Below are 21,599 nucleotides of genomic sequence, written 5' to 3' on the forward strand. Positions count from 1 at the left end.
AATTACATGGCCTTTGCAAATTATACTATTTCAGGCATATTAAATTCTCCTGAGCATAGAAATAAAAGTACTCTCAGAAGCAACAGCTCCAGACAACAATGCCTTTGGAAAAATACACGGTTAATGAAATCTATCAGAAGGGGAGGGAGAGCCTAAGTGTTAAAGAGGCTAAGAAGTTTTAGGCAGAATTTGGGTGTTAAGACAGAAAGAAAATGCAGGGTATATTAAGATAGCCAAATAAGCACACATCTTGTGTTAGGATGAGACTGGGCTGGCTTGACAGGTGGAATGTATACCAAAATAAAAAATATCAAATACGAACACTGGCATTCACATTCAAGACATTCACAACTGGACTATGGCTGGCCCCTCTCATTCACAAAATATCTTAAGGTATGCTATATTACAAATATTTCGAAACTGTAATTAGGTTCAAAGAAAATTCATGGCTTTAGTGGTTTCAGGAGTGGAGAAATGTCTCATGACTCAGTCCTCTTGAAAACACTCCTGAAACCCCCTTCATTTCAAATGATAAAATTGGTTATACTCACTGAACTTAAAGCATAAACTAAAGCTGCAGTATAAGAAGCATTCTATGGTACAGGAGATTCAGCAGAGCACTTAACCCAGACTTAGGGTGTCAAGGAAGGTTTACAGGGAAAGAGACCTGAACCATATGTAAAGGTTCATTAAGTAAACAGCAGGCAGAATGTTCCAAGCAGAGGGAAGAGCATTTGTAAAAAACTGAGGCAAGAGGACGTGTCTTTAGACAAAGCATAGACTAACAAGACATAATGCATTGTTTTAGAATCTTGCCAAAATCAGGGATTCCTCCCTTCTCTGGGAGAGGCCCACAGTTGACTTTTTTTTTTTTTAATTTTTTTTATTATGTTATGTTAATCACCATACATCATTAGTTTTTGGTGTAGTGTTCCATGATTCATTGTTTGTGTATAACACCCAGTGCTCCATTCAGTACGTGCCCTCTTTAATACCCATCACCAGGCTCTTGGTCAATAGTGAAAACAAACATTTAGGGTATCTAGAAATAGAGACCAGCTAGAGACCAATTACTCTATTAATGCTTTTGTATTTTTTTAAAGATTTATTTATTTTAGAGAAAGAACATGAGCACATGTGCATGCGCAAAAGTTGGGGAGGAGCAGAGGGAGAGAACCTTCAAGCAGACTCCCCACTGAGCATGGAGCCCGACATGAGGCTCAATCCCACGACCCATGAGATCATGACCTGAGCCGAAACCAAGAGTCAGATGCTCAACTGACTGAGCCACCCAGGCACCCCAATACTTCTGTATTTTGACCTCACGATTTTTATATTTCTACTGGTGACATTCCTTCCTTTGTTCCTTCCTTCCTTCTTCTCTTCCCAAGACGTTCAGGAATCCCATTCTCTTAGGTAAGAAATAATGTCCATATCCTATCGTCAACCTCTGTTGGCCTGTATGGAAAACTGCTTCGAAAGTAGATGGGGGGCACTTAGGTGGCTCAGTTGGTTAAATGTCTGCCTTCAGCTCAGGTCATGAGCCCAGGGTCCTGAGACTGAGCCCCACATCAGGCTCCCTGCTCAGCGGGGAGTCTGCTTCTCCTTCTCCCTCTGTCATTCCTCCTCCCCACGCCCTGCTTGTGCTCTCTGGCTCTGTCTGTCCAATAAATAAATAAATAAAATCTTAAAAAAAAAAAAAAAAGCACTCCCCCGATTGTACTCTCTGGCTCTCTTTCTCTCTCTCTGTCAAATAAATAAAACCTTAAAAAAAAAAAAGGAACAGATAGTTAACTCTTTCATTACCTGTTCTTTATTTTTTTAAGATTTTATTTATTTGAGAGCGAGAATGAGCATGAGTGGGGGGGGGCGGTGGGAGAGGGAGAAGCAGGCTCTCCACTGAGCAGGGAGGGAGCTTGATCGGGGGGCTCGATCCCAGGACTCTGGGATCATGACCTGAGCCGAAGGCAGATGTTTAACCATTTGAGCCACCCAGGGACCCCTTTTATTACCTGTTCTATTTATTAACCCAAAATGACAGGCTGTGGTGGCACCTAATCATCTCCATTACTTTGGGCCAGGACCAGTAGACAGGCTCTCTATAGTTTGTAATAAAAACATTAAAACAACATCAAGCATAACTTCTAGATGGAGACTTCTCAGAGGAAGCTGCCAACCACTACAACTACCTGCTGCACTATGTATGATGGATCTGTAGAAAGAGGGGTGCACAGATCTGACAGGGGCTTATTAAGGGACAACAGACCGTAGTAAAAATTTCTTGCTTCTCTAAGAAAAAAAAGTGTAATGAATGATCTTAGGGGGACTTCAGGCTATAAAAGTAAATCTAACTAAGGCTGTCACCTTGCTCAGGCAAGCAACAGATGAATTGAAAGGACCTTATAAGATGTGGTCAGGACCTTGACTTTCCTGTAAGAGCAACAGGAAGCCACTGAAGAATTTTTAGCACCAAAGTGATATAATCAGATTTGTGTTTTAGAAATATCATAGAGAAGCAGTATAGAAAATAGGCTAGAAGGGGAGACAGGAAGACTGTCTTCTAGTTAACTGAGGCCCAGTCAAGTGGCATGAAAGAATGGAGAAAAGTTCCTAGATATGAGAGCCACTTAAGAAGTAGAGTGTATGACATTTACTGTCTGACTGAACATAGCAAAAAAGGAATAGGGAGGAAACAGGATGGTGCTCAGGTTTCTGATTAGGGAACAAGGTGCACAGTACCATTGTGTACTAAAAGAGGGAACAGGGAACTAAAGACTTACTTGGATAGAAAGATGAGTTCAGTTTAGGGCACAATGAGTACAAGATACTTGGAGCATCCACTCGAAAACGGCCAATAAGCAATACGCTATGAGTATGAAGGCTTAGGAGACGGATTTGAGCTAAAGACATAGATGTGGGAACCATCAACACACAGAAGGTAATTAAAGCCATGGAAATGGATGACATAATTGAGGAAGGATGAGAAAAAAGGACTGGGCCATGGACAAATGGGATGTAAGAACTATGGAGGGTTGGGGTGCCTGGGTGGCTCAGTTGTTAAGCATCTGCCTTCAGCTCAGGTCACGATCCCAGGGTCCTGGGATTGAGCCCCACATTGGGCTCCCTGCTCTGCAGGAAGCCTGCTTCTCCCTCTCCCTCTGCCCCTGCTTGTGTTCCCTCTCTCGCTGTCTCTCTGTGTCAAATAAATAATAAATTTTTTAAAAATTAAAAAAAAAAAGAACTACGGAGGGTTTAACTGACCTGTGGACATTTAATTAAAGAAACAAGGTGGGGAGGAAGGCTAATCATGACAGTAGTTATGTTAGGGAGCAGTCTTGCACTAGTTCTCCTGGGAAAAATTAGCAGACGTGTGGTAGGGAACAGGAGGGGCGCCCACCCACTCTGTTCTTGGCTCTAGTTTCCAGGTTCAGTCTGCCACCTTTACAAAGACCACAGTCATCCAAAATAAATAAAAATCAGTAAAAACGAACTGGCAAAATCACTGTTGTTCTAGTTTTCTTTTACTTAGTAGATTCAAAACTGATACCATCTGTGCAGTCAAGCAACGTATGTTACACTTAAATACAAGAATCATTCTTGTACCAGTAATGCAATCCAAAAGCTGTATCAGGACAGCACAGACACAGAGTAATATCAGATGTAGTTTTAAGTGCTATAAAACAAAATGATTCTACATTTTGGTTCCAGGCTTTACAAGTACTATAGTATATGTGGTTTTGTGTAAGATTCTAAACTGTAGTCAAGTTCTTAAACTAGTTTTTTTCTACTCAAGTGTTGACAGGAAAAAATATAGTTTCAGTCTGACCTTACAGGCATGTACCATTTACCCTACTTCTAACTTGATTTGAACCCTAAGGGTACTCTTACAAAACAACAAAAATGTGCAGAACTGAGGTCAATTAATAACTAGTTCCTAAAATCTACTGAATTTTTTGCTGGACAATATCAAAATCCCTGTAATTTGTAATGAGTGATAATAAAACTTGGGATTTTTCCAGTTTCAACTAGGATTTCCCCAAAGATGAAAAACATGTTATTTTAAGAAATTCTATCTGATTCATCTGTATATCTCTTTAAGTGCTTCATTAACAACTATTCTATTGCTAGATATAATAAATATCCATAGACCACATTATAGTAAAAAGTTATCCAATTCAATACTGAAGTTGTCAGCCATGTTTAACTGTCTTCCGAATACAAAACCTTATTTCCCAAGCCCCAGAACAGGTTCTATCCCTTAGTCAATATTTAACCTTCCTTCGAATAAAAGTTAACAGTATAGCTCTATTTATCACTGACATAAAACACTTCTGTATGCTGAAAACTCATCTGCTTCTCAAAGTTTTCCCATTTTTCTCTATCATCCATTCACAATGTATGTGTCTGATAGGACAGTTCCTTTCTGTCATGTTGGTTTACCTTTGCTGACATATTTTCCTTACATCTCCTACGATGTGTCCTGAACTCCTAGGAAGTAGGGACTTACCAGTCTTCTTTTTGTAGGACTGCACACATAAACCACATGATATTAGTGTCCAGCTGATTCTATGGTCTTCCAAATACAAGGAATCAAAAAGGAATTAGGTTCCTTAAAACCTTGTTTTATATTAAACACGTAGTAGGTGGCCTATTTACCACCACCTTCCTCACCTCACCCTCCCTAAACCCATCCAATGAAAAACCAGATTAGATTCCGAAGGAAAATCTGATTAGCATAAGACTAATTTAAAAAAGGGAAGAAGTCTGAAGAATCAAAGCAGAAAGGAGAAGATAAGAAAAAATGATCAAAGAAAAATGACTAAAAGGAAAATTTGAGCCAAAGATAATAAAAGGGAATAAAATAAATAATAACGAGGCAATAATATCAGATGATGACCAAGAAAAAGAAGCCTGTAAGAAATAAATTCAATCTCCTGCTTCAGTCGATCACTAAACCACAGCTCACAGGACAACTAACAACTTTTAAATCCCAGGCCAGGGACGTGTGGTTATCCCACCCTGGTACTTGTTATGCTAAGTATTACTGCTGACTTGGGGTACTCCCGAGTCAACGGAGAGGACCACCATCATTTCTGTTTCCTGCCAAGAAACACAGCAGCGACTGGGGGCCAGAGGCGGGGCCAGTGGCAAAGAGAGCACAACAGCAGGCCAAGTACTGCACAAAACAAGTCTGGTATTGTGGTTAAAATTAAATGAAAGGAAGAGAAATAAAGACAAGGGAGAATGAGAAGAGCAAACACAGCATCAGACTGAGTTCTTTCTATATGCAGAGAAAAGCAAACATCTGGAATTATTTGGTGTTGAGTGCCACCAAGTTTGACTTTGTTCCTGTCTTGCAACTGTTTCTTAGTAACACCACACAAAGAAAAAAACAGGCCTAGATGCTAAAATGCGGAGAAGAGTCCTTAAAGTGGGTGTAACAATAACCATTTAAAAAACAAAATACATTTTTAAAGTAACAGAGCAGTTAACTGCACAAAGACTATTCCTGACTTGGAGATATGTTCATCCTAAATTCTTAAGTCAAATGAGGAAGCTGCAGACAAATACATACGATACATAACATTTTTTGTAAAAATACATCTGTATAAGCACAGGAAAAGTCTTTAAATGTTCCAAAATAAGTACTGGTATTATGAGTGATTTTTCTTTTAAAAAAAAATTTTCTGTGTTGTCAACATAATTAAAATAAAAATAACAACAATCCTTTAAAATAAAAGGAAAAATATCCCCTTCCAGGTCATTCGGTCTTTACCTTAAGTGTGTACGGAATTTATAAAGAACCCCTTTCACACTGAACACAGCTTTGAGAGACCTATTCCCACCCGTGGGGAGATGGGGCCACTGGCCAAGCCCAGCTGCATTACGGTGGAAAAAACACGAGCTGTGAAGACCAATGGAAAGGTTTGAATCCAGAATCTCTATTTACTAGCTCGGTGACCCATGGCAAGTTTTATGAAATTTCTGAGTGCTGCCTTCACTTGGCTTCGGCAATGAAATAATACCTACCTCACAGGGCTGTTTTGAAGATTCTTGAGAACAGTTCCTACATATGACATGGACGGGTGGGATGGGTACCAGGAAGAATTATGACCCTTCTAACCACTATTATATTTATTATCTCATGAAACAATCTGTTCCGAATAATGCCAGATTGTTTGCAGCTTTCACTGACCTCCCCTTGGCCTATGATCCCTCAGACTAATCAGTGCTCAGCAAAGCAGTCTGGTTATTGATGCTTCCTTTTAAAGCATCTGTACTTACCACCTCCAGGAGAATAAAACAGGAAAGTGTCAGAGAACAAATGTGTGCTTATCCAAGTTCTTTGTCCTACAAATATATAAGCAAACCCAGTAAGGGTAGAAAATATCTCTTCTGAAGGCACATACTGCAGAAGAGTGACCAAATGAACTGCATGATAATTGCAGATATTGTTATAGGCTCTGCTTGACACACTATGCTTTACCAGAATTTGCACTGCAACTGTTGTTCATTTCTTAGTGTTGTTTTAAAACCTTTTAAGGATGCCCACCAAAAATTTTATTATTCATAAGTATGCCCTGAACCTGGAAAAGTTCAGAACCACTGAGACAGAAAATAAAGGAGAGGGGAGAGAGATGTGAAGCAACAATCTAGAAAAGTGCTGCCTGGCAAGACTTAATGCAATGATGGTAATGTTCTAGCCATATCTATGGCATCCACTATGATAGCCACTAGCCAGCCACATGTGGCTATTGAACACATGAAATGGGGCAGGTGCAAGTGAAGAAATGAATTTATTTTATTTAATTCTAATTTAAATTTATATGATCAAATGTGGCTATTGACTATGGTACTGGATGGCACAGATCTAGAACCCTGGGTTGATAACTCATGCTAATTCAAAAAGGGTGGTATGCGGATGAGTCAGCTAAAAGCAAAGACAAAAAGAGAATCAACAAAACACCAAAAAACCAACAAAAGCAGAAACCCAGTGCCATGTTAATATTCTCTTGCTCCACACAGAGTTCACCCTGATAAAGCTGAAGTCCTCGTCTGATCCCAAGCTGCCTTAGTCTGCTCAGGCTGCCATAACAAAAAACCATACAGTGTGGGTAACTTAACACAAATTTATTTTCTTAGTTTTAGAAGCTGGAAAGCCCATGAACAAGGTTCTGGATGACTTGGTTCCTGGTGAGGTTCCTTTTCCTGGCTTGTGGATGGCCACCATCTTTCTGTATGCTCACATGACCTCTTATTTGTGCACATGCAGAGATCTCTCCTCCCCTTCTTTGAAGGTACCAATTCTTGCACCAAACCAGATTATGACCCCACCTTTATGACCTCATTTAACCTTAACTATCTCTTTAAAGGCCCTATCTCCAAACACAGTCACTTTGGGAGTTAGGGCTTCAACATATGAATGGGGGGGAATGGGCAGGCGAAATTCAGTCCATAGCACAATCCTCCACTCACTAACTAGCTTTCTTATCATGAGTTCCAAAACTCCATGGAATATATTTCTCACCCTTAATTCATAATCATAAGCTTAGTCTTCTGCCTACTCTTGCCTACTTCTGCCTACTCTTAATTCATAATCTTCTTAATTCATAATCATAAGCTTAGTCTTCTGCCTACTCTTGCCACACCACCAGTTTACACCCGTGCAAGGTTTTAACTTTGTCTTCAGACACTTTAGCAATTTACCAAGATTAAAACTTAACTTTGAGCCTCAAAAATGGCTTAACTCCTAAAATGATTGTGCAAAAAAGAGTTAACACAGCAGGCCTGAAACTGCTCTCCTCAGAAAGGGCTGTTTGTAACACTGGCGCTTGGCTAGACTCTGGGAACTTGGATACTAGAAGAGTTCCCACCTCCCTAACTACTAAGAGGGACTCACAGTGCCTAAACTGTACAATGTGATTTATGCTGAACACCTGCTTTCCTTCTGAGGGTCTGGAATTTGGTACCTGCCAGGATGGTAGGAAGACTATGTGACCAGCCCCCAATAAAAACTTTGGGCATTGACTCTCTCTCTAATGAGCTTCTCTGATAGATGACATACCACACATGTTATCACAATTCTGCTGGAGGAAATGTGTCCTTTGTGACCCTACAGGGAAAAGACTCTTAGAAGCTTGTGCCTAGTTTTCTCCTGACTTCATCCTATGCACCTTTTCCCATTGCTGATTTTGCTTGGTATCCTTTCCGTGTAATAAACCATAATTGTGGGGACAACTACATGCTGAATTATGTGATGTCTTCCTAGTGAATCATCAAAGTTGTAGTACGGAAGACATCTGACACTTTAATCCACTTCTTAATTCGTATCACCAAACATCTACCCTAGTAAAAGAACCCCATATTCCTATATTTTAATCTTCCCAAGTTCCACTCCAACCCATAATTCTCCCAGCCCTGGCCTTATCCAGTCAATTTTCTACAATTATCACGATCACTCAGGTTAAGATAACCATCAGCTCTCTATGTATCAGTGCTTCTGTAACTGCGGTGAATATGCTCCAAGAGACAGCAGCAGGTGTTTTTTTTTTTTTTTAATATAAAAATGTTCATTTCCTAAATCTTTTAGTAAAAATAGCATTCCCACGCACTTCTCCATATTGAGCCTCATTTTACTTGATCTTTCTGCAAGGGTAGAAGCTGCAGAGCACTCCTTCTATCTGCCTATAAGCTGCTTCTTCCTCCAAATAGCCTTAAATGTCAGTGTTCCACGGGTCTCCATGTTCCACCTCTTTCACCTCACTTCCCACAGACCATTCCATTTACTTCCCTAACTTGAGCTTCTACCTACAATCCATACATCTTTGCCTTCAGCTCTGTCACCTGTCCTAAGCCCCAGAATCTTACCTCCAAACACCTACAAGATAAATATATCTATGGATCCTACTGATCACTCAGACTAATAGTCTTCTTGATACTTTTGTTCAAAAAGATCATCTAGGTCTGTTTGCTTCACAATTCCATTGGTATGTCTACAGTTACTATAGCACAGCTATCCGAAGTTATAGAAGACTATTTGAATTTTTTCCTTAACATGTTTTTTTGGTATTCCAGCCTACACTATTCCTATTTAGTAGTTTACTATCACAGTAGAGCCTGGTGCAAAGCTATGCACACACCAGCCATTTAATAAATCTTCATTCAACAAATTAATATTGTCATCCATCTATCAGACCTACAGTAAACAGAATGGAACACAATGCTGGTAACCCAGCTGCATGTAGAAATGTCACTACTGGTAATCTCAATTTATTAGTTCTATATGAATCAAAATTTTCAAAGAACGGTTTGGAATAACCAGCTAGCCATTTAAGGGATAAAATGTGTATGAAGGTTTAAACTTTAAAAATTAAATCATTTAAGAAAAAAAAAAAGAAGAGGGGGTAGTTGCTGTAGGAATGTCCAGATAAGGATGGCAGACTGAACATACATAGGTTTCATTCCTCCCTGAAACTGTACAAAGATGAAAATAAAGGAAATTACTTTTCATTTTTTTTTAAGGCATAAACTTACAAGGATGGAGAGGATAGAAAAGGAGAAAACAGCAATAGAATTTAACAAGCTAGAAAGTGATAGACCAATGGTGACTAACTTAATAGACCGGAGAAACCAGAATCTGAGAAGAACAACAGAGCTAAACCCAGCCCATTTTACACCCCATTTTATACCACTGGACTCCTAACAGGATCAGAAAATGAAGAAATCTGGGACATCTAGAAATGGCGATGTGAAAGGAGACCTAAAATAAAGTCAACTGGTTTAAAGGCTATCTGAGAGACAGTTAGAGCTCCACAGCTTCATTCCAACTCTGGCAGCCCAGCCCCCAACCTGACCAAAAAGAGGTAGTTTATTCTCTGGAGATGATAAAACAGAGGTCTCTGGACTACAAGTCAACAGACACAGCTGAGAGCAGAGCCACAGTGCCACAAACAGAGGATGGAGGCCAGCAACCAGAAAGTGATATAACAGTGGAGCGCAAAATTGGAACTTTTAGAAGTCTACTCCAATGGAGGACATCCCTGCCTAAAAGGTGCTCAGGTGGTGAAGTGGGGCAGAATCCTAGGTGAGACACTGCAGTCTCAGGATCCCTGAGTTCACATAAAGAACGGGGGTGCCTGAGTGCAGCAGAGTTCCCAGATATCAATGCAGGAAAAGTGGCTGTAATCAGTGAGCCCAGGAGTGGGCTTTCAGCCCAGTGTTGCCATAAACCACAAATTCTGGCACTATCCGAGCAGCGGCCCACCAAGTGGCAGAACCACAGTGAAACCCCCGTTGCCCTGGGACAAGCAGCTTGCCACAGCAGTCTGCAGGGTTAGGAGACCCAAGACAGGGTCGCATGCCTGAGATAAAAATGCTCGATCACAGGCTGTGTGAGCAAGGAGTGTGGATGGAGACCAGAGAAACAGGAGTGATTGCTTTTCCTGAGGGCTCACTGAAGAGTGGGGGGCGTGAGCTCTCAACTCTAGGACTAGAGATTGGGAGGCCGCCATTTTGATTCTCATCCTCAAAAACAATGCAGAAAGCCTTTAAGGGTACAAAAGTCACATACAGCAATGCACAGCCACTTACTTAGGTGCCCCCCCTCCCACCCCACGCAGAGGCGGTGCAATTCTGCATGGGGCAGACACCTGAGAAATCAGCGCAACAGTCCCCTGCCCCCAGGAGATAAGCAAAAACATCTGGGTAAGAGCAAGTTTACTGAACACACAGAACTGCAAAACACCAATGCAAGAGGGAAATAGTATATAGAATTCATGTTTTTTTTCTCATGATTCTGTAGCCTTTCAATTTTAATTATTTTCTCTTTCCTTTTCAACCAACCTACTGAGCAGGGAGCCTGATGTGGGACTCAATCCCAGGACCCTGGAATCATGACCTGAGCTGAAGGCAGACTTTTAACCATCTGAGCCACCCAGGCGTCCCTTATTCTTTTTTTTTAAGTCTTATTTAATTTTCATCTTTATAGTTACATTTTTTTTAAAGATTATTTATTTATTTGAGAGACGGACAGAGAGAGAGAGGGAGAGAGCAAAAGCAGGGGAGGCAACAGGCAGAGGAAGAGGTAGAAGCAAACCCCCTCCTGAGCAGAAAGCCCGATGCAGGACTCAATCCCAGGACCCTGGGATCATGGCCCCAGCCAAAGGCAGACACCTAACTGACTGAGCAACCCAGGCGCCCCTTTACAGTTACGTTCTATCCTTTCATTGTATTTAGTTTTGTTTTTGTGTATATATAAGATTTTCTTTCTTTACAATTTTGAGATGCAGTTTGTTCTAAGAGATCAAAATACACCCAGAATCTAGAGTATTATTCTGTTCTCTTCAGCTGTCTGGTTATATTCTCTATTGTTTTATTAAAGTCTTTTTTAACTTTCATCTTTACAGTTACATGCCATCCCTTCATTGTATTTAATTTTGTTTTTGTATGTGTGCATGTATGTATGCACGTGCATATGTGTAAGTTTTCCTTTCGTTACAATTTCCTAACAAACAGACCAAAAGACACCCAAGATATAGTGTATCACTCTGTTCTGTTCACCTGTTTATAGTCTTTCTTTTTTCTTTGTCTTTTAACTTTCATTTTCACAGTTATAGTCTATCCTTTCATTGTATTTAATTTTCTTTTTGTACGTATATAAGTTTTTCTTTCTTTACAATTTTGGGATCTAGTTTTCTAACAAACAGACCAAAATACACAGAGGGTCCAGTGTATTACTCTGTTCTGTTCACCTGATTATATTCTCTCTTTTCTTTTCTCAATTTTTCTTTTTTTTTTTTTTTTTCCAGTTTTGGCTCCCTTCTGATATGATTAGTGTGTATTTCTCTGGAGTCGTTGTTGCGATTTTAGCATTTTGTTCTCTCCATCATCTATTCTCTGGACAGAGTAACAGGACAAAAAAACTAATCTCAAAAAAGAGAAGAGGCAGTACTGACTGCCAGGGACCTAATCAGTATAGATATAACTAAGACGTCAGAACTACAGCTCAGAATAACAATTATAAATGATACTAGCTGGACTTGAAAAAAGCATAGAAGATACTAGAGAATCCCTTTCTAGACACATAAAAGAACTAAAATCTAATCAAGTCAAAATAAAAAATGCTATTAATGAGATGCAATAAAAAAATGGAGGCTCTAACTGCTAGGATAAATGAGGCAGAAGAGAGAATTAGTGATATAGAAGACAAAATGATGGCAAATAAAGCAGCTGAGAAAAAGAGAGATAAGCAACTACTGGATCACGAGGGCAGACTTCGAGAGATAAGTGATACCATAAGACAAAACAACATTAGAAGAAGAAGAAAGAGAGGGGCAGAAGGTATACTGGAGCAAATTATAGCAGAGAAGTTCCTTAATTGGGGGAAGGAAACAGGCATCAAAATCCAGGAGGCACAGAGAACCCCCCTCAGAACCAATAAACATAGGTCAATACATGGACATATAATAATAGCAAAGCTTGCAAATCTCAGAGACAAAGAGAAAATCCTGAAAGTAGCTTGGGACAAGAGGTCTGTAACCTACAGGGGTAGCTTATGGCAGCAGACCTATCCACAGAGACCTGGCACGCCAGAATGGATTGGCATGATATATTCAGGGTGCTAAATGAGAAAAATATGCAGCCAAGAATACTTTATAAAGCAAGGCTGTCATTTGACTCAAAATAGAAAAAGCAGCTTTGCGCAGTGGCAGTATCGTAGCCAATGAGGTTTATCCGAGGCGCAATTATTGCTAATTCAAAATAGAAAAAGCGGTAAAAAGCTTCCAGGACAAACAGAAAATAAAAGAATTTGTGATCACCAAACCAGCGCTGCAAGAAATAAAGGGGGTCCTGTAAGTGAACAGAGAACTGAAGAGTAACAAAGACCAGAAAGGAACAGAGACAATAGACAGAAACAGTGACTTTACAAGTAATAAAACGGCACTAAAATCATATCTTTCAACAGTTGAATGTAAGTGGGCTAAATGCCCATTCAAAAGACACAGGGTATGAGAATGGATAAAAAAGCAAGACCCATCCATATGCTGTCTGCAAGAGACTCATTTGAGGCCCAAAGACACCTCCAGATTGAAAGTGAGGGGGGTGGAAAACCATTTATCATGCTAACAGACATCAAAAGAAAGATGGGATAGCAATCCTTTTATCAAACAAATTAGATTTTAAACCAAAGACTGTAACAAGAGATGAGGAAGGACACTATATCGTAATTAAAGGGTCTATCCAAAAAGAAGAGCTAGCAATTATAAATATTTATGCCCCTAACATGGGAGGAGACAAATAAAAAAACCAATTAATAACAAAGTTAAAGAAACCCGCTGATAATAACACATTAATAGTAGGGGACTATAACACCCCACTCACAGTAATGGACAGATCATCTAAGCAGAAGATCAACATGGAAACAAGAGCTTTGAATGACACACTGGACCAGATGGACTTCACATATATATTCAGAGCATTCCATCCTAAAGCAACAAAACACATATTCTTCTCAAGTGCACATGGAACATTCTCCAGAACAGATCACATCCTGGGTCACAAATCAGGTCTCAACCGGTACCAAAAGATTGGGATCATTCCCTGCATATTTTCGGATCACAATGCATTGAAACTAGAACTCAATCACAAGAGGGAATTTGGAAAGAACTCAAATACATGGAGAATAAAGAGCATCCTAGTAAAGAATGAATGGGTCAACCAAGAAATTAAAATAGAATTAAAAAATGCAAAAAAATTCTATTAAAATAGAATTAAAAAATGAAAACACAAGTGTTCAAAACCTTTGGGAAGCAGCAAAGGCGATCCTAAGAGGGAAGTATACAGCAAACAAGCCTTTCTCAAGACACAAGAAAAGTCTCAAATACACAACCTAACGTTACACCTAAAGGAGCAGGAGAAAGAACTGTAAATAAAGCCTAAACCCAGCAGGAGAAGAGAATTAATAAAGATTAGAACAGAAATCAGTGAGATAGAAACCAAAAGAACAGTAGAACACACCAACGAAACTAAGAGCTGGTTCTTTGAAAGAATTAGTAAGTTCAACAAATCCTCAGCCAGACTTATGAAAAAGAAAAGAGAAAGGACACAAATAAATAAAATCATGAATGAAAGAGGAGAGATCACAACCAACACCAAAGAAATACAAACAATTATAAGAAAATATTATGAGCAAATATATGCCAACAAAATAGGCAATCTGGAAGAAATGAATATATTCCTAGAGATGTACTGAACCAGGAAGAAATAGAAAACCTGAACAGACCGATAACCAGCAAGGAAACTGAAGCAGTAATCAAAAATCTCCCCACAAACAAGAGTCCAAGGCCAGATGGCTTCCCAAGGGAATTCTACCAAACATTTAAAGAAGAATTAATACCTATTCTTCTGAAGCTGTTTCAAAAAACAGAAATAGAAGGAAATCTTCCAAATTCGTTCTATGAGGCCCACATTACACCTTGATCCCAAAACCAAAGGCCCCACCAAAAAGAATTACAGACTGATTATCCCTGATGAACATGGATGTTGAAATTCTCACCAAGATACTAGTCAATAGGATCCAACAATACATTAAAAGGATTATTCACCACGATCAAATAGGATTTATTCCTGGGCTGCAAGGGTGGTTCAACATTCGCAAACCAATCAATATAATATACCACATTAATAAAAGAAAGGACAGGAACCATATGATCCTTTCAATAGATGCAGAAAAAGCATCTGACAAAGTACAGCAACGCTTCTTGATTAAAACTCTACACAGTGTAGAGATAGAAGGAATATACCTCAGTATCATAAAAGCCATCTATGAAAAGCCCACAGTAAATATCATTCTCAATGGGAATAAACTAAGAGCTTTTCCCCTAAGGTCAGGAACACGACAGGGATGTCCACTCTCACCACTGTTGTTCAACATAGTACTGGAAGTCCTAGCCTCAGTAATCAGACAACAAAAAGAAATAAAAGCATCCAAATTGGCAAAGAAGTCAAACTCTCACTCTTTGCAGATTACATGATTCTGTAAGTAGAAAACCCAAAAGACTCACCCCAAAATTGCTAGAACTCATACAGAAATGCAGCAAAGTGCCAGAATACAAAATCAATGCACAAAAATCAGTTGCATTTCTACATACTAACAATGGGACAGAAGAAAGAGAAATTTAGGAGTTGATCCCATTTACAATTGCACCCAAAACCATAAGATACCTAGGAATAAACCTAACCAAAGAGGCAAAGAATCTGTATTCAGAAAACTATAGAACAGTCATGAAAGAAATTGAGAAAGACACAAAGAAATGGAAAAACCTTCAATGCTCATAGATTGGAAGAAGAAATATTGTTAAAATGTCTATGCTACCTAGAGCAATTTTACATTCAATGCAATGCCTATCCAAATACCATCAACTTTTCTCACAGACCTGGAACAAATGATCCTAAAATTTCTATGGAACCAGAAAAGATCCCGTATAGCCAAAGGAATGTTGAAAAAGAAAAGCAAAGCTGGCAGCATCACAATGCCGGACTTCAAGCTCTATAACAAAACTGTAATCATCAAGACAGGATGGTACTGGCACAAAAACAGAAACATGGATCAATGGAACAGAATAGAGAGCCCAGAAATGGACCCTCAACTCTATGGTCAACTTATCTTCGATAAAGAAGGAAAGAATATCTAGTGGAAAAAAGACAGTCTCTTCAACAAATGGTGTTGGGAAAATTGGACAGCTACATGCAGAAGAATATAATGGGACCATTTTCTTACACCATACACAAAAATAGACTCAAAATGGATGAAAGACCTAAACGTGAGATAGCAATCCATCAAAATCCTAGAGAACACAGGCAGCAACCTCTGTGACCTTGGCTGCAGCAACTTCTTGCTAGACACATCTCCAAACGCAAGGGAAACAAAGGTAAAAATGAACTATTGGGACTTCATCAGGATAAAAAGTTTTTGCACAGCAAACAGCTGACAAAACCAAAAGACAACTGACAGAATGGGAGAAGATATTTGCAAATGACCTAGCAGATAAAGGGCTAGTATCCAAAATTTATAAAGAACTTATCATACTCAAAACTCAAAGAACAAATTACCCAATCAAGAAATGGGCAAAAGAGATGAACAGACATTTCTCTAAAGACACACAAATGGCCAACAGACACATGAAAAAAATGCTCGACATCAATACCACAATGAGATAGCACCTCACACCAGTCAGAATGGCTAAAATTAACAAGTCAGGAAATGACAGATATTGGCGGGGATGCGGAAAAAGGGGAACCCTCCTACACTGTTGGTGGGAATGCAAGCTGGTGCAGCCACTCTGGAAAACAGTATGGAGGTTCCTCAAAAAGTTGAAAATAGAGCTACCCTATGACCCAGCAATTATACTACTAGGTATTTACCCTAAAGATACAAATGTAGTGACCTGAAGGGGCACCTCCACCCCAATGTTTATAGCAGCCATGTCCACCATAGTGAAACTATGGGAAGAGCCCAGACGTCCATTGACAGATGAATGGATAAAGAAGATGTGGTATGTATATATATACATACACACAATAGACTACTACTCAGTCATCAAAACAAATGAAATCTTGCCATTTGCAATGACATGGATGGAACTAGAGGATATTATGCTAAGCGAAAGTCATTCAGAGAAAGATAATTATCATATGATCTTACTCATATATGGAATTTAAGAAACAAAACAGAAGATCACAGGGGAAGGGAGGGGAAAATATAACAAGAGAAAATCAGAGAGGGAGACAAACCATAAGAGACCTTAGTCATAGGAAACAAACTGAGGGTTGTTGGAGGAGATAGGGTAACTGTGTGATGGACATTAAGAAGGCACATGATGTAATGAACACTGGGTATTATGTAAGACTGATGAATCACTGAACTCTACCTCTGATACTAATAATACACTATATGTTAATTAACTAAATTGAAATTTAAAAAATACAGATAAAAACAACATGGAAGTCACATGGGGAAAAGAGAGACTTTAAAACTTTTTCAAAAAGTAACATTTGTATCTTTATAGTACAGAGAAGATAATACTATATCCATGAAATGAGAGAATATTAACAAAATGAACATTCAGAGAATGATCTTGGAAATTAAACATAAAATACTAGAAATAAACTCAACAGAAAAGAAAGAATTTAAAGTTGAAAAAAATGTCTCAAATGTAGAGCAAAAACACAATGTGATAGAAAACAGGAAAAAGGTAAGAAAGAATATCAGTCCTGGAAGTCAAATTCCAAATAAAGGGGCTCCAAAGAAAACGGAAGAGAGGATACAGTGAACACAAATTTTCCTAGAACAAGAGGCTCCAAACTGAAAGGGTTCAACACAATGGATGAAAAGAGCATCATAATACACCATGGCACATCATCATAAAATTGTAAAAACATTGAAAGGTTAGAAGGAAATGGAACAATGCCTTCACAATTCTGAAGGAAAATTATGTCTAACATGGAATTTTATATCCATCAATCTATAATCAAGTGGGACTAGAATCATGACACATTCAATAAGCAGTGACCAGAAAATAACTCACCTTCCACACACCCTTTTAAGAAGATACTAGAGGATGTTCACCACCAAAAGCGGAGAATAAACCTAGAAAGAGAAACAAAAAGAAGATATAGTATCAGAGAAAGGACAGAATGGATGATAATGAAGGAAAATCCTACAATAACTGAAAAAAGTTTTTAAATAGAGGCTTTTTGTATCTGCTCAGATTTCCTTCTCAAATTACAGAATTTTATGTAAATGCTGAAGAATTCAAGAAACCTCCACAACCTCTTAAATTAAAAAACAAACAGGAAAGCAAAAAGAAAGAAGGGGGAGACAAAAGCAACAGCATTCACTGTGGTATACTGTGGTATACCAGTCTTCTATATTGATAGAAAAAGCCAGTTCTTCTGATCAGCTCTGGGCTTCCAGTTACCAACTTTAGGTTACAACACAGTGCTTGACAATGGTTGGCTTCAATTCTTCTGGTCAGAAAACGTTTAACAGAAATCGAACAAATGTAAATAAGGGAGACTCAACTGCCTTCTTTTGATAAATGTTGCCTCTTTTTAATCAAAGACTAAAGATGGTTTAGCAATAGCCATTCAACTGTTTTATTACCCAATTCAGATGCTTCCTCAACAGTCCAGTGGAGAAATTCAGTAAAGGTAAATGGAATTTTAAAATGTGGTCACCAGGGGCACCTGGTGGCTCAATCAGTTAAGCGTCTAACTACTGGTTTTGGCTCAGGTCACGATCTCATGGGTTGTGGGATCAAGCCCTGCATCAGGCTCCTTGCTCAGCAGGGAGTCTGCTTGAAATAGTCTCTCCCTGCTCCTGCTCTCTCTCTCTCAAAACAAATAAATCTTTAAAATAAAATGTGGTCACAAATAAACAAGCAAACAAAAACAAAACAATCACACCCACTCCTACAACTATCTGACCCATTCAAAGAGCCTCCAGTGGACTCCTGTATACTCTTAAATTTGACCAAAAAAACCCACAAAAAAACAAAAAAAACATACAAGATTTCATAAGAAATCAAAGTACAGAACGTAGCTCTAGAAAATACTATACTGCTTAACTGATACCTCACTGGTAATCACACTAAGTGGAAAATGAGGAGAAAAACAAATTGGAATAGTGCCGGTTTTGAAAGCTTGTCCTACCACAGCCTAACTGAAAGACAAGTTCACAAGAAACATGCTCAAAATCATTTAGAATAAAATTCTTTCCTTAAATACAGCATTTTAAATGGTCCAACTGATACGATTCTAAAATATCAACTATTTACTATCTTTTATTGACTAATGCAACTGGATTCCATTAACAGCTAATTTTTGCCAAATTCTAAAAAACTCATTTAAAAGACCATAAAGAAAGAATAAAATACTTATACTGTATTTTTGCATTCCTACAATTCAAAAGCAACAGAATCAAGTTTTTTCAGGATGTGAATAAACATGCCATACTTCAGGTTAAAAGCATATTCTATTCCAAAATTAGCAGTGAAAATAAGCTCGGAAAGAAAGGACTTCCCAGCCTTGAATTCAGTGGCATTAATATTAATGACAATTCCACTCATTTCAAAGGCATGTCCCAGAGTGTTTATATTATGAAAAATGGCTCTGGAATGTCATCTTCAGTAAATTTTAAATTGTTTAATCTGAGGTTTTGCTAGATTTGTAACAGCTGCACTTGTGTTTACAACTATAATAAGATCTTTACAGCATGGCACTCCTTTACACATTTTTTAGATCTGGTTGGTACAAACATGTTGTACTGATCAATGGAAATGAGTCTGGTATCTCTCGATAGCTACAAATTTGGTCAGAATAAAGTTTTGTTTTGGATTAAGATTGTACAAAAAATGCACCATAGACCTTCAGAAGTTTTATGGTATTGGTTACAGAAGGATAGGATAAAAACTTCCATTCCTATACAAACATTTGGAAAATGACTCAATTTGTGTTTGTGGAATTCAAATTTTGTTTGGGGAGAAGATATGCATATCAAATACACTGTGGATCTAATTTGTTTGCTGGCATTCACGGAGGCTCTCAGGGCAAGTTACCAAGCAGAAACTGGTTAGGCAGTATTCAAAAGCCTACATTTCTTCTAATACCTTTATTTACACAGTAGAAAAATGCAACAAAAAAGCCTGCCAAAGACTTGCTTAAGACTGTTTCAACAGGGAGCACCAGCAGTCCTTGGCCATGGGGCTGCTGGGGCAATGAGAAGAGCACCAGACCAGCGTCAGTTTCGGGGGTAACAGTCAACAGCTTCGCCACTAACCTCAGTTTTTTCTCTGTAAACATTTCACAGAGAAGTTATTATTGAAGGTGAAGGTTCTCTGCTAAAATAAGTTGAGTCTGGGCAACCAGAAATGCCCGGCTCTTTTAGAAACTGAAAAGATTATCATGCCCTAATAACAAAGACATATTCAAAAGCTGCACAAACAGAAGAACCCCACAAGTTCTTCAGCACTATCCTCTTTTTGGGTTCTCAGGAATTCCTAATCCTGGTCAAAATTAATTTTTTGAAAAGCCTCCACTCTATTTTGTTCAGAATACCCATTTTTTCCCCTAGCTGTAACTCTGACAATTGAATGCACTTCAAAATGATTCAAGTGTTACTAAAGTACTTTAGACAAAGGTCATAAATTCAAATGTCCAGAATGGGTCAGTTAAATGAGTAAAGCAATCAAAAGGGCTTGAGGCTACTGGGAGACAAAGCACCATCCAAAGAAGACAGCCAGAACTTAGTTCCTGCCAGCTGCTGGCAAAGGAGAAGTCAGATTTAGTTGTCCTACTGCCTTAATAAAAACCTAGAAAATATGGGTTTTTAAAGGTGAAACCGCTTGGTGTTTAAACGTTAGTGATTAGAAAACTCTTAAACATCATGCAAGCCACACAAAACTTAACTTCAAAGCAGATCTGTTCTCTGCTTTATTATCTCTACCATGTTTGTTTTATACGGATGTATTTAAAATACCATTACAAGGTAAAAAAGAACCTTGGTGACTTTTTTTAATGCTTCAATCATGCTATGACTTATGTTGATATATTCAACAGGGTTCTTTTTTTTTTCTTAAAGTACAATTGGTTTGTAATGTTATATTAACTTCAGCTTCATACGCACACCATGATTTAATCTTTGTATACACTACAGTAAGTCTAGTTACTATCCATCACCATATAATTGCTCTGGTTACCCATTTCATCCACCCCATAACCAACTGCCATTCTGATAACCCCAATCTATTCTCCATATTTGGAGTTTTTGTTTCTTGTTTCATTTTTTAGATTACATATATAAATAAAGTCATAAATTTGTCTTTCTCTGACTTATTTCTTTAGCATAATACCCTCAGATCCATCCATGTTGTTGCAAATGGCATGCTTTCATTCTTTTTTATGGCTGAGCAGTATTCCATTGTCTATATACCACCTCTTCTTTATCCATTCATCTACTGATGAATACTCTTGTTGTTTCCATATCTTCGCTACTGTAAATAATAACTGAAATGAACATGGTATGCAATATATCTTTCTGAATTAGTGTTTTCATCTTCAAATAAATACCAAGAAATGGAACAGCTGGATCATATGGTAGTTCTATTTCTAATTTTATAAGGAAGCTCCATACTGTTTTGTTTAGTGGCTGCACCAATTTACATTCCCACCAGCTGTGCACAAGGGTTCCCTTTTCTCCACATCCTCTCAAACTTTTTTTTTAATAATAGCCACTCTTAACAGGTGTGAAGTAATATACCACTGTGGTTTTAATCTGCATTTCCTTGATGGTTGTAGAACATCTTTTCATGAGTTTGTTGGCCACCAATATATTTTCTTTGGAAATATGTCTATTCAGAGACACTGCCCATTTTTCAATGAAAATGTTCAGCTCCTTTGCTATTGACTTGCTTGAGTTCTGTATATATTTTGGATGTTAACCCCTTAACAAATGTATGATTTGCAAATATTTTCTCTCATTCAGTAGGTTGCCTTTTCATTTTGATGGTTTCTTTTGCTGTGCAGAAGCTTTTTAGCTTGAT

The 21,599-nt window shown here is 38.4% G+C and overlaps 1 protein-coding gene and 1 pseudogene across 10 annotated transcripts in view; one reads left to right on the forward strand and one right to left on the reverse strand.

The window, feature by feature from the left end:
* FANCC (FA complementation group C) overlaps positions 1-21,599 on the reverse strand; it is a 299,252-nt gene that overhangs the window by 249,832 nt on the left and 27,821 nt on the right. For 7 of the 10 annotated variants that reach the window (XM_028122310.2, XM_028122311.2, XM_088018762.1 and 4 more), the window contains one exon: positions 17,586-17,647. The exons of 1 other annotated variant lie outside the window; for it this stretch is intronic. The gene's annotated coding sequence lies outside the window, so the exon portion shown is untranslated. Of the gene's footprint in view, positions 1-6,285; positions 6,352-17,585; positions 17,648-21,599 lie in introns of all 10 variants that reach the window. 2 more of the 10 variants (XM_028122312.2, XM_088018764.1) reach the window with 1 other exon arrangement.
* LOC114223402 (U4 spliceosomal RNA) lies at positions 12,693-12,766 on the forward strand (annotated as a pseudogene).

Source organism: Eumetopias jubatus, unplaced genomic scaffold, assembly GCF_037043125.1.
Source record: "Eumetopias jubatus isolate StellerSeaLion01/CBP00866 unplaced genomic scaffold, mEumJub1_p1.0 scaffold_15, whole genome shotgun sequence".
NCBI classification, from domain to species: Eukaryota; Metazoa; Chordata; class Mammalia; order Carnivora; family Otariidae; genus Eumetopias; species Eumetopias jubatus.